General features: G+C 42.2%; 1 long non-coding RNA gene across 1 annotated transcript; it reads right to left on the bottom strand.

The window, feature by feature from the left end:
* Positions 1–3,674: 3,674 nt before the first annotated feature.
* On the bottom strand, positions 3,675–4,690 carry LOC132207949 (uncharacterized). Its single transcript, XR_009444031.1, has 4 exons — positions 4,594–4,690; positions 4,387–4,480; positions 4,234–4,265; positions 3,675–3,720 (listed from the first exon to the last, which is right to left on the bottom strand). It is a non-coding gene; the product is annotated as an uncharacterized LOC132207949 (long non-coding RNA).
* Between the last annotated feature and the right edge of the window lie 5,233 nt (positions 4,691–9,923).

Genomic DNA, 9,923 nt, shown 5'->3' with positions numbered 1-9,923 from the left:
CTGCATGGGTTCCTGCTGGGTGCTCTGGTTTCCTCCCACTGTCCAAAGATGTGCAGGCTAGGTGTCTGGGCCATGCCAAACTTGCCCATTGTGTTTAGGGATGTGCAGATTAGGTGTGTTAGTCATGGGAAATGTAGGGTTACTGAGGAAAGGGTCGGGGGATGAGTCAGGGTGAGATGCTCTTTGGAGGGTGGCCGTGGACTTGTTGGGTCAAAAGGGGCTTGTTTCCACACTGTAGGGATTCTATGATATGGAAGTATCTTTTGAAGTAGGCATTCATGGGTATGCTGTAACAGAGACCTTGAAATACTGCACAACAAATATTTGGAGATAGACTGTCAATTCAGACATAGCATCAAAAAAGGTCATAGAAGTTGTCACCGATATAAAGCAGGATTGATGAAAATCCAGCAGGAAATGGTGTCAAAAGGCTCAGTATCTTTTATTCATCTCCAGTTATTTTGTCCAAGGCACTGGATGCTGGCAGGATTGAAACATTTAAGAAATGCTTCACAAATCACATATAAGGACCTGCACATCTTTGAACAATGGGAGGAAACTGCAGCACCTGGCGGAAGCCCCTCGCAGACGCGGGGAGGACATGTCAATTCCACACAGATAGTTACCCAAGACTGGAATCTCAACTGGCTCCCCAGTGCATGAGCAGCTCTAACCACTGAGCAACTATCTTGCCCAGAAGGGGTTTTATAAGCGCATACATTATTTCCATTAATAGTTGGGGTAAGACAGATCCAATCCTCTATGTCCAATCAAAATAACATCTTGTAGATATCATGACAACAATCATAAATGATTTTGAATAAGTAAATCAAAAAAATTGAAATAGTTTCCAAGCCTAAATACTCGATATGGTGCATTTAAGATGAATAGCGCAACAACAAAAAGGCCATATTTTATGTGACCATCGGTAACACTTGAAAACTTGCAACAATATAGTCACCAGGAGAGATCTGGACTGGCTTGATGATGCACTCCTTCATACACTGCAATGAAACTCCAAAGATCACAAATTCTCCTTCAATACCGTGTTATAACAGTGACTGCATCAACCTGTGTTTATGGGCCTGACTGGAAGCCCACACAACATGCACAAACAAAAAAATAATCTAAGGTGATAGGTGAAATAAATGTATGTATGCAACGTCTTTGAAAAGCAATCATTTCTAGCGGATGCAAGCCCATAAGGAATCTCGTTTCGCAGATTATATTCATTTGCACTACAGTTCACGCCAGTCAGAATCAGTTTTCGTTTCATGACAGATAACTAAAATGTCCAAAACAATGAACTTTGTTTGATCAGAAGATTTTAAGTAAGGACTATGTCTTGTGTGAGCTGACGGCATTCGGGGATGGAGAAGGTACACTCACTGCTGGCATCTTGACACCATTGAATGAGCAAGCGTGGACGCAAAGGTTGTAACAGGTAACAATTGGACAGGCAATATCTTTTGAGCTCCTTCCCAGCAGGCCTGTAATACTCTCAAGCTGTGCTAGACCCTCACTTACTCCACCTTACGTACTCTGCCTTTTTCTTTTCGACAAGAAGCACCTCTGTACCAGTCATCCAAGGCTCCTTAATCTTACCCCTTCTTACCTGTCTCAGAGGAACAAATTTATACATCACTCGCAACAACTGCTCCTTGAACAGCTCCACATGTCTGCTGCGCCCTTTCTGTGGAACAATTGCTCCCAATCTGTAGTTCCCAACTCCTGTCTGATAGCATCATAGTTTCCTTGACCCCAGTGAAATATCTTCCCCTTGTAACTGCTCCTTTCCCTTTCCACGGCTATGGTAAATGTGAGGCTGTTGTGGTCACTGTCGCCAAAGGGCTCTCCCACCACGATATCTGACACCTGTCCTGGCTCATTGCCGAGCACCAAATCCAAAATGGCCTCCCTCCTCGGCCTGTCCACATACTGAGTAAGGAAACCCTCCTGAACACACCTGACAAAAACGGCTCCATCCAAACCATCTGCACTAAGGAGGTTTCGATCTATATTGGGAAAGTTGAAGTCACCCATAACAACAACCCTGCTACGTTTGCACTTTTCAACAATCTGCCGGCCAATGAGTTCTTTGATCTCCCTACTGCTATTAGGGTCCGTAGAAAACCCCCAGTGAGGTGACTACTGCCTTGCTGTTCCGAACTTCCACCCACACTGACTCAGTCAACAAACCTTCCTTGGCAACATCAGCCCATACCACCTCGGTAGACGAGTCCTCAGAGGTTCTTTCAGCCGCTGTTATACTGTCCTTGACCAACAAAGCCACACCTCCCCCTCTTTTACCACCTTCCCTGACCTTAATCAAAGATCTAAACCCTGGAACCTGCAACATCCATTCCTGACCCTGCTCTATCCATGTCTCCGAAATGGCCACAACATCGAAGTCCCAGGTACCTATCCAAGCTGCAACCTCACCTAACTTATTCCGGATACTCCTGGCATTAAAGTCTTCACACTTCAATCCAGCTTGCTGTCTGCCAGCACACTCCTGTGACAGTGAGGTCCTGACCATGTCCTCCCTACGCTCATCCTCCTGTGTACTAGGACTACACCTCAGTTTCCCATCCCCCTTCTGAGCTCGTTTAAATCCACCCGAATGGCACTAGCCAATTTTCCACCCAGGATATTCGTGCCCCTCTGGTTCAAGTGGAGACCGTCCTGTTTGTACAGGTCCCACCTTCCCCAGAATGAGCCCCAATTGTCCATGTACCTGAAGCCCTCCCAACTGCATCATCCCTGCAGCCATGTGTTCAGCTGAAATCTCTCCCTGTTCTTTGCCTCGCTATCACGTGGTACGGGTGACAAACCAGAGATGACCACTCTGCTTGTTCTAGCTCTCGGCTTCCACCCTAGCTCCCTCAAATCCTGCCTGACATCCCGATCCCTTTTTCTACATATGCCGTTGGTGCCTATGTGGACCACGACTTGGGGCTGGTCACCCTCTCCCCTCAGGACCCGAAAGAGACGATCCGAGACATCACAGACCATGGCACCTGGTAGGCAATACACCAATCGTGAGTCTCTTTCGTTCCTGGCAAATCTTCTATCAGTCCCTCTAACTATTCAGTCCCCAATGACTATCACTCTCTTCCTGTCCCCCCGCCGTCCCTTCTGTGCAAGAGGGACAGACTCGGTGCCAGAGATCTGCACCCTACCGCATGCCCCTGGTAAGTAGTCCCCCGGAACAGTATCCAAAACGGTATACTTGTTTTTCAGGGGAGCAACCACAGGGGATTTCAGGGGAACGACCACAGGGGAAGGTTGGTCAAGCTACACCGGGTAAACGTACATTTTTGGCTGAAGAAACATGTGTTTCAGTGTGAGCTAATGGAAGAAGCCATGGTGTCAAAGCTAAACATTTCGACAATAAGACAACCATTCTTAAAAGCAGCAGAGAGCATGAAAAAGAAATGAGCGGCTTTAATATCCACTTAAAATTTATGTGGAATATCAGATGGAATTTTCTTATTGACTCCATTGTGCAATCATGTCAATCTAAAAATGTTAACTGCATTCATTAATACTAACCAGAAACGGACTTTGTAGTAAATGGTTTGACGATTTTCTGGATCTGGAACATCCCTTTTCCTTCTCCAACGAAGATCGTACCAACCTATGGTACCAAACTGTGAGTCAAATGGACACGACTCGTAATCTTTAAATTCCTCATCAAAACAGTCTAATCGTATGGTTCTGTGCAATAAAAGAGAAAGAATAAACATGTTTCCCACAATTTTGCTGATGTTTACGAACAGAATGCACAAATTCAAAAAGTTTGAGCTGGCATGTTTGCTTCCTCCAGCCTGTTTAAACTGTTCCATTCAATGTGAAATTTGTGATACGTTTTAGCACACAGGTCTATTTGATCTGTGCCACCACCTTCTATTCGTCATACATGCTTTCCCCACCTTCCTGTAATACATTCCTTGAAGTGTTCAATGAGATTTTGATTTTAAATCTTATCGTCATATTCTTTTGATTCTCAAGCATCAATGAATCTGATGTTGCCGCCATTCCATGCAGTGCATAGCACGTCAAACAGGAGTCTTACTCTTGCCATGAGCACTGAGGTAGTACGGGATCATAACTGTCTCACAGTTCAGAAAGAAATTCTACATATAGGGCTATGTAGAGTCATGCAGTTAATTTTATTTGACATGCTATTTCTTTTCTTCACAAATATGCTGGATTTAAAGTGATCTTCACCCTCATTTAAAATGAATCCAATATCCAACCATCTGTAAAACAAGCATATCCAAATTTTAGTTTGAGTTTAGTGTTTCACAAATATATTACTTTTTAAAAAATTATATTTGAGTCAACATTAACATTTCATTCCCTGACAGCGGGTGAACTTACTTTTAAACTCCCATTTTCCTTCGGTATTAACGGAGAGGTGAGCCTTTTTGCAAGCACCGAAAGTCTCCACCAGTTTACGCTAAAACTTGCGGAACTGTAAGTTTCACAAATATGTTCCTATTAAACACTAATTCCTATTGAAGCAGTATGAAGCTAAATTCATTCAACTGGACAGCAAAAACGGTCAAGATTTTAAAAGCAAGTTACCATTTTGAAGTCACTCTTCGAACTAAATTCCATCTTGGTGTGTGAGAGTCCATAGGTTCCTCACTCTCAACGAACCAGTCAAACTGTCATGCAATTACTGAAACACACAGACAAAAAACATCAATGTTAACGGTCACGAAGATTTTGAGAGTGATTTGGAATTCGTACTCAATACCCCCTGGGGAAAATCTGTTCCAATCTGGATAGTACTCACTTATTACCATCCCACCTACCTTCCCCAGCACCTCCTCCCCCTCCACACTATTTGTTTCTGAGCTCCCTTCCACCCTCCATTTCTCAGGAAGGGTCCTGACCCAAAACCTCAACTTTCCTCAGCCTCTGATGCTGCCTGCCCTACTGTGTTCCTCCAATGTGTTATCTCAGACACCAACATTGGCAGTTCTTACTATCTGGATAAATCATTCTCACCTTGTAACAAGTGATTTTAGGAATCACTTAAACACTCAAAGTACTCACAGTCAGTGTACCATTTCCTTGACCAGTCAATTTGATGTGAATCTTTCTTCCATGCGGAAGCTATAACAACAATTATATTTGAGAATCAAACTCTTCATTGCATCACCAATATTTCCTTGTCTGTTTGAAACATAAGATAATGAAATAATCATGGACAGATTGGCCAACAGTGTAATTTAATGCGTGTTACAACCATTGAAGTGATCTTTAAAAAGCTGTTGTCATACAACACACCACTTTTTGAGATGCAGTGATGAACAAACTTCCTGAGACGCAAATAATATATGCCGAATTAATTCCAAAGAATACCTTTACAATTAAAAAGAAGCTAAAAATTTCTTTACATTGTCATGCTTGTCAGATTGCTATTAGTCAATGGAAATTGTGCAGAATAATTATTTATTCCCAGATGAAAAGGAAGCGTATACATTTCATTTTTACATCTTATCCAAGAGAGAAAACAAAACACCTTCATGAATGCATTGTCAAACAAGAAGACTCACAAAAAAAGTCATTTGGCCCATTGAATTTCCTCCATCATTCGCTGAGATCATGGTTGATCTCATTACATTTATCACGACACAACATTTCCACCAAACCCTCCTTATAGCTAATACATTCCGATCCAAGTAACATCCTGGTAAATCTCTGTTTCTGTGCCATGCCTTGTCTTTCTAAATATTTTTTCAGTCATCTACAAATTTAGCCACAGCACATGCACCTCTTTCCTCCAAGTCATGAAAAAACAAGCACAAGAGCTGTGGTTCCTTCAGCGCGACCTCATTTCTTACTGACAAGCCAACCCTGGCATCTCTGTCTATTTGTATCGGAGATAATGGGAACTGCAGATGCTTCAGAATCCAAGATAACAAAGTGTGGAGCTGGATGAACACAGCAGGATGAAGACACAGAAGTAGAAGGGTCTCGGCACGAAACGTCAGCTTTTCGCTCCTGAGATGCTGCTTGGCCTGCTCTGCTCATCCAGCTCCACACTTTCTTATCTCTGTCCATTTGCCTGTTCTTTCTATCGGACATGAATCATTGGCTATTTCGTTCCCAACACTTATCCCCTAACAACCACCTCTCTGTGATACCCAGAGTGATGTATCTGTCAATTTCAATCTGCTCCACAAACTCATTCACTTTGTTTCATACACTCCCTGCAATTCAATACAAGATCTTCAGTCTGGCATTTACAGCCACCCTTCTTATCTGCTGCAGCTGAAGTGAGACTCCTGACCATTTCCATACTTTTTGTCCTATTACTTGCTCTGGAAACTTTGCTGAGCACTTACCAGCTTCTAACTCTTTCCACAATTTTCCATGCAACTGAGCTCACCCGCTCCACACTTTTTATTTTAACACCCTACCCCAAGACCGAGCCCTGTATTTTGCCAGGATACTTGTCCCAAAATGATTCTCATCGAGCCTATAACACCAAGAATGACTCCCTCCTTCCCTGTACCGATGCCAATGTCCCATGAATTCAAACACATTTCTGCCAGGCCACCATTTAAACAATGCATTTGCATCTATAATTATGCTCACACCGTGCCAAATTGCTCAGATAATAATCCAGAGATTATTACCATTCTGGTTCTGCTTTCTCATTCAGCACCTCGGTGCTCATAATCCCTCAGCAGAACCGCTTTCCTCTTTCTTCCATATCAATTGTACCTGTGTGTACCACAATAGCTGGATTTCTACTCCTCCCACTTCAAGTTCCTTTGTAGCCGAGATGGAATATCCTGAACCTGGGCACCAGGCAGGCAACTTGACTTTTGAGACTCTCGATCCTAGTCACAACGAACAGTGTTCATTCCCCAAACTACACTACCTCTGATTATAACTACATTTCACTTTTTATCCCCTCCTGAATGTCCCCCCTGTACCACAGTGCTGCAGTCAGTTTACTCATCTTCCCTATACCCTGCACTCTCATCCACACACGAAGAAAGAATCTCAAAGCTGTTAGATAAGATCAAAGGCCAAGGTTCCTTCTGCACTACATTCTGGATCCTTCCACCTGCCCTGTTCTTTGTCACAGTCTCACGTCTCTGGCCACTGACCGAGTTTCAGCTAGTTAATCTAAGGTGTGTGACTGCCTCCTGAAGCAGAGCAATCCCTGCTAACTCTGCCCCACACGATTTGTTGATTGGTCAAAACTGAGATTCCAGTTCATCAACCCTGAGCTGGAGTATGGGGTCTGACCACTCTGGCTTCATGAAGGTATAAATCATCATCTGGGCTGGCATCTCCATTTCAATTACTTCGATCTTAATTTGATTTGAAAACATTCTGGTCTTTTAGTTTGTAGCCTGTAAATATTTCTCCGATTTACTTGCAATCTGAAAGCTACCGATAATAGATTCTTAAACCAGAAGCGATCACCAACGAATGAGCCTGATTCACCCTCCGGGTCCCTGATTCTGGCTTCAATTTACTCTGTCTCAAAAAAAAAATGCTTACAAACTATCAGGCAAAAAAAGCAAGCAAATGGCACCTCTTACGCTCTGCACTGACTTACCGCATTGCCACCAAGTTCCCCAAAATATATATTCACTTGGTGCATTTCACTCGAGATGTGATCTCTCCTTCCAGAACGTGCAAAGCATACTGATCCAAAGCAATATACTACCTTCAAAACCTCAGCTCTCAGCTTATTACTTTTGAGTATATTCTCAAATGCTTTCTCCAAGTCCAAACACAACACATTTACTGGTTTTCCTCTATTAATTCTCCTTCCAAAACTTCCTCCAAAAACCCAAACAAATTAGCCAGACACAATTTCTCTTTCAGCAGGCTGTGGTGATTCTGTTTGATTAGATTCTGATTTTCCAAATGTCCTGCTACTATTTTCTTCATAGTTGATTGCCACCTATTTCCAACAATAGATGTTAGGCTGGTTCGGTTGTAGTTATCTGCTTTTTGCCTCTCTCCTTTTTAAATAGGGATATCACATCGGCATTTTTCCAGCCCTCAGATGCTTCTCTCGAATCGAAAGCTTTTTGGGAAATTACAATCAATGCATACACCGACTCTGAAGCTCATTGTTCAGAATCTTAGAAAGTAAACCATCACGGCAAAGAGTCTAATCTGCTTTTACTCCATTAGATTGTCTACTGCGACTTCTCTCATGGTACTGATGGTGTGGTAGTGATGTGTTTAATTCCTCCCTGTATTCTTTAGTAATAAGGGGATCCTTGAAGTATCTTCCACTGGAAAGACTACCCTTCTCTTATTGTCGTTGTTCCTTGATTTAAAAATTAACCTGGCCATCTCAGCCGAGCATATAATTAATGGCATTACCTCTAAAACCTTCTCTGCTAAAGTGTTCAATAGATTGCTACAACCTGAAACATGTAATTCTCCCCCTAAATTAATAGGCAACCAATTTGAAAATGTGGCCTCTGGTCGCAAAATCTTTGACAAATAGGAGTAATCTCTGCGGATATACACTATCAAGTCTCTTAAGAATCTTAAATGTTGAAAAAATAAGATTTTTTAAAATCTTACAAACGCCAATGAATGTCGTCCCAGCCTGCCCAACATTCTTACGCATGGCAATTCCCTCTGCCATTTCCGAAATCAACCCAGTCAACATGAGGTGTACAGCCTCCGCAGCATTCACTCTGTGGCCGTACATGACTTATAAGTTACCATCCTGCTGCTACTTCTCGACTTCTATTTGTGATGCAGTCCTCTGTCCATCCTAACATACTACTCTTGAACACATGGGCTCTTTTCTTTTGAGACACCTTACGAGCTGTACCTTATCAAATGCTTTGTTGAAATCTCAATGGACTACATCAACTGGTGGTCCTTCATCAGTAATGTTTGTTTCCTTCTCAAAGCACTGTAGCAAGTTTGTCAAGTATTGTTTCCCCTTTATAAAAGGATGTTAACTCTGTAGGATGTTATAGCACACTCAGTACCCTGTTATTTCATCTTTCATTGCCGGCATGAACATCTACCCAGGTTGACCTAAATTGGCAATAATTGCTTGCTATTTTATCGAAGTATTTTTCTCATCATGGTGTTATGTTCACAATCTTTCAATCCTCTGAGAATTTTCCCCAATCTAAGGATTTTTGCGACATTATCATCAGTGCATCCCTAGTATCTGTCGCTGCATTGTTCAACATGAGAGGACACAACTCATCATACCCCTTGGATATTTTCTCTACTGATTGGAGTCATGTTTGGAATTCTATGCAGTGACATTCATTTTTAACAGTTTGCGAAATACTACCAGGAACAGAAATTGTGATCCAGCTGCAACTAAGCGATAGCTTTCAGCACAGAAGAAAGTATTTGAATTCATTATGACCCGAATCACTCCTGAAAAGGGCAATACAATTTGCCTCAGTCCATAATGTTCTTTCTCGAACATCCTGAGATGTATTATCTCTATTTCTTCAAATTTACCACAGATTCTGTTTCAATCACCCTTTCAGCAACACGCATGACAACATTTCGGCATTCTTAGTCCCCCTGTAGCCTCCGTTGCACGTGTGCATTGTTAGACGATTATTTGTTTGTGTGCCTGCTTTTTTGCTCAAATGGTTAAAGGTAAGTTGGTGTTCTTTTGTCATCAGAGCTATTGCCTCCTCATTCTCATCTTCCTTGTTTTATCCCTCTGCTGGAATATTTAATTTGTTGACATATCTGAAATATGTTGTTGAATGGATTGGGTTTTGTAACATTGCATTCCCCATAGACCATCTACCGATACTGTTGCTTGTTCTGACAGTTATTATCTTGCAGAGTGGAAAATGCAGTTTGAAAGCAATGGAACATTATTGATGAAGAAGTTGATGCATAAATTGCTGCGATCTTCCAAACTACAAACT

This window comes from Stegostoma tigrinum, unplaced genomic scaffold, assembly GCF_030684315.1.
Source record: "Stegostoma tigrinum isolate sSteTig4 unplaced genomic scaffold, sSteTig4.hap1 scaffold_221, whole genome shotgun sequence".
NCBI classification, from domain to species: Eukaryota; Metazoa; Chordata; class Chondrichthyes; order Orectolobiformes; family Stegostomatidae; genus Stegostoma; species Stegostoma tigrinum.
Note: the sequence above shows the minus strand (reverse complement) of the source record. Positions and strands in the feature narration are given on the sequence as shown.